The sequence below is a fragment of the Chrysemys picta genome, unplaced genomic scaffold, assembly GCF_011386835.1.
Source record: "Chrysemys picta bellii isolate R12L10 unplaced genomic scaffold, ASM1138683v2 scaf4737, whole genome shotgun sequence".
Classification (NCBI taxonomy): Eukaryota; Metazoa; Chordata; order Testudines; family Emydidae; genus Chrysemys; species Chrysemys picta.
In genome coordinates, this window is record NW_027057437.1 from 1 (window position 1) to 3,861 (window position 3,861).

Consider the following 3,861-nt stretch of genomic DNA (forward strand, 5'->3'; position numbering starts at 1 on the left):
TTGCTGAGGTTTGCATCAGCTGCTGAAGTGGTAACCACACGAGATGGCTGGCCCTGCTTCCAGACAGGCCTCCCAGCATCTCCCCTTTCATGGCTCTCCGTCCAACAGCCCTCTGAATAGACTCCTGTGCTGATTCCCCGGGGGTGGTTACCTGTGCCAGGTGAGGAGCGCAGCAGATGACGGGTCTTCTGAGCTTCCCTCTTCCCTTGTGCTTCAGAAAGCAGCCAGCAGGAAGAGGAGGAGGAGGGTGTGGAGGGAGGAAGAAAAGAGGCAGCAGCGGAGGCTGGAGAGGAAGTTAAACCTCCCCGGCACATCTCGGTGAAGTCTGTCAAACACATCCTGGAGCTCCTGTGCGACAAGTCGGTGAGTCCGTCCTTGCCAGCTCCGACCGCAGAAGGCTCTGTGTCGGCCCTTCGCCGGGCCGGTCCTCCTCAGAACAGCTTCTTGGATCTGAGGATTGTCGTCTTTTCCTGATCCCCCACTCTGCTTCCAGTGGGTTCCAATGTCATCCGGTCCAGGGTCAGGTCCCCGTGCTTTCTACAGCAGCACCCGGCACAGTGCGGCCGTGAGCTTCCACTGCCCGGGCAGCATCTCTTGCTGCAGAATGTGTGTGAGGGGAGATGCTGACGTGTTTGGTGCCACCTACCTGCCACACCTTGGGGGAGGGGGTAGAACGGGGCTGGTGCAATATAGGATACATCGAAATAGCAATTAGCTAAGCTGCGTTCGCAACAGCTTGTAGGGATCTAAAACCGTCCTTCCGGGGAGTGTCCTATGGATCGGCAGGGTCAGACAGCTGTCGCGCCATGGCACGGGCCCCGGGAGATCCCCCTGCCAGGGTAAACACAGCCCTGCAGGAACTCGCAGCCCAGCGCCCTCCGCTCTGCCAGTTGTCCAACAGCGACTCAGTGAGCGCGAGCCCTGCTGGAGACGGCTCGGGCCTCTGAGTCAGTGACACCTTCCACATCAAACAGCTGCTGGACGGGGTGTCACAGCTGTCACGTACCAGATGTGGCCTGCGTAGAGGGTCCACCCCAGAGGGATAGACGGGTTTTTAATACACTGCCCGCTGTGGCTGTCACCAGCTCAGGTGAAGAGGGTTATACCTGGTGCCACCTACTGGCTGAACAGTATAATTCAGTTTGGCATTCCCATACATCCTGTCCCAGCTGATGCCCATCAGACGCACTAGAAAGTGATCTCCAAGTGCACAGGGGGATGTGATTTCCGAGGTAACCAGGCCCACTGCCCCACCCTTATCCTGCTGTTGTGTGAATGCTAACCCCCCAGGAGATTGGGCTTTTCCACACCCCAGTCTGCGGCAGGTTAGGGCATGTGCAGTGGGATTCGAATCCCCATTGCAAATGTTATTTAAAAACCTCTCTTAGTACGCCCAGGGCAGGAGGTTCAGAGCTGTGAGCTGTGCTACTTTATAGACCTGGAGGAGAAATGTTCCCATCCCTCTGGATCACTTGAGTCCCCGTTATTTGAGCATGGAGGTTAGCACAGAGTAACCGGGCTGTGGCTGGCTCTGGGTGAGTTAGCGGCTTTGGGATTCTAGTGTGAATTGAAACACTTGCTCCTGTGAACTCGACGTCTTCCTGTGATTTCCTTCCAAGGGCTTCCTGATAGAGACCAAACTGCTGGGACTCCTGCAGCCACTGGAGAGGCACGAGCGCTCCCTGATGAGGCTGGATGCAATCTTTGCGGTTAGTTGAGCATCTCGCACAAAGCACATGGGTAGGGGCGCTGCAGGAACACACCCCAGAACCAGCAGGGTGTGCTGGGGAAGGAGTACGGCACCTGCGGGCTGAGAGCTGCTGGTGGATGATTGAGCTCCACAGGGGCGGAGCTGCTGAGATGCTGCCGTTAGAAGCTTGTCACCTGCAAGGGGGGGAAGGGAGGAGGGGCAAGTCCTGTGCACATGTAACTTCCCATAGGACTCAGCGGGGCGATCTCGTGTGCTCTGGTTCAGGAGTTTAGCTGGGAAAGGGGCGGGCGGGAGGCTCCCTTCCCAAGGGGGATTGAAAGGCAGAAGGAATAAGAGAGAGGGGATGTACCTGAAGCCAGTTCCTCCCTTTGCCACCCCTAGTGCCATCAGCTCCCACTCCCCTGGCACTCCTGCCTCGCTCCCACTGATCCCCCATCCCCAATACACTCCTGGGCCTTCCGGCTCCCACCCTGCCCTCCCTTCCCCCATGCAGATATCCCTGCCACTCCCCCTAAGACTCCACTTCTCACATCCCCTTCCCACCGGGCCTACCCTCTTGAGATCCTTTGTGGCCACCACCCTTTTGCCCGAAGAGAGCTGGGCTCCTCTCCCCTTCTTTGGGAAGAGGGATGGGTTTGGAGCTGTGTGACGTACTCTTTCCCTGGGGAAGCATGTGCTGCTGCAGGGCTCCCGGTGTCTGACTTCTCACTGAGAGAGACCAAGAGCTTGACCTGAACCTGGTCTTTGACTTGCCCCTGCTGAGCACTCCTGCTGGTCCCGCGCCAGCCCCCTTTGCATTGGGAAGGGAAGGGCTGTGAATTTAGCTTAGGCCCCTGGGAAGGGACCAGAGTGTGACGAATGGGGACTGTTCTTACTGTGGTCTTTGAATGCTGACAGGGGAGTGTGGCTAGGATGGTCTGCCTTGGGGGATGGGAGACTGACCAACGGAGAATACCTGAGCATGTAACATGAGAACCCAGGAAGGGATTAGAGGCCAGGTGACACCTTTGCCAGGGAAACTGAACAAAGGCTGTGGGAGGGGTTGCTGAAGAGAGAGTTTTTCAGGAGCTGGCTGGTGATATGGCTGGGAGGCAGATGGGGCTCTGACCTCCCAAGAGGGCTGGGGTGCCCGGGGACCCCAAGATGGACCTAACTGAGGGGGATTCTGTTGTCTGTGCCTGCAAGACCTGTCTTGGACTGTGTTCCTGTTGTCTAAATAAACCTTCTGCTTTACTGGCTGGCTGAGAGTCATGGTGAATCGCAGGAAGCCGGGGCTACAGGGCCCTGAGTCCCCCATACTCGGTGACACAGAGCAACATCTCGGAGTCCCAGCTGCCACCTGACCTGCCGTTTCTCTGCCTTTCTCCAGGCCCTCGAAATTGACAACGAAGACGACGTGTATACGCTGGTGGATTTCTTCTTGAAGTTCAAAGCCCAGCAGGTCGTCTCCAGCCAGGTACGATGAACGTGGGCATCGTGGGATGAGACCCAGCAGCCCTGGGAGGAGATGGGGCTTGTAAAGTCCCGCACTGGGGGAGGGAGTTGGTGTCGCTCTTATCAAGAGTACCGGCGTGGTCCAGCGGCTGCAGCCATGACACCATTGAAATGGGCGAAGTCTAAGCTGTTTCCACCAGTGCTGAATTTGGCTCCCATGCCAAACCCCTATGTTTTGTGCCCACTAAATACAGATGTCACTAAAGCAGGGCTCCAGATGGCTGGAAGCCTCACGGGTTTGCAGTTTAGGGTAGAGGTGCTGTGGGCTGGGGGGAGCATTAACAGGTTAGCTGTAGTTGGAGCCTTGTGTGGCTGGAATTCACTCCCGGTGCGTGTGGCTGTCGGGCAGAGTAAGGAGTGAGCAGAGGAGCAGGGCCCTGAAGAACTCGCTGTGGATTCAGTAGACAACGACGAGGGATCGGCCGCCCAGAAGGAGGAAGGCACAGCCCATCAGAGCTCAGCGACGTCACCGTCCTCTTTGCTCTTCCATCCCGATGACGTCCTCAAGGCCCTCAAAGCATTTGTCCGGGACTTCCAGAAGCCGAGGTGAGGTTGGGCCGTGCGCGGAGCTCGTTAGCTGGGAATGGGGCGGGGAGCTGGTTGGGAATATGAGGAGTAGGAGAGAACGGGCTGCAGGAGTAGCCCCTTGATCTGAG

The 3,861-nt window shown here is 57.5% G+C and overlaps 1 long non-coding RNA gene across 1 annotated transcript; it reads left to right on the forward strand.

The window, feature by feature from the left end:
• Positions 1–133: 133 nt before the first annotated feature.
• LOC135980589 (uncharacterized) lies at positions 134–3,795 on the forward strand. The gene is made up of 4 exons (XR_010597584.1): positions 134–363; positions 1,620–1,709; positions 3,081–3,167; positions 3,555–3,795. It is a non-coding gene; the product is annotated as an uncharacterized LOC135980589 (long non-coding RNA).
• The last annotated feature ends 66 nt before the right edge of the window (positions 3,796–3,861 follow it).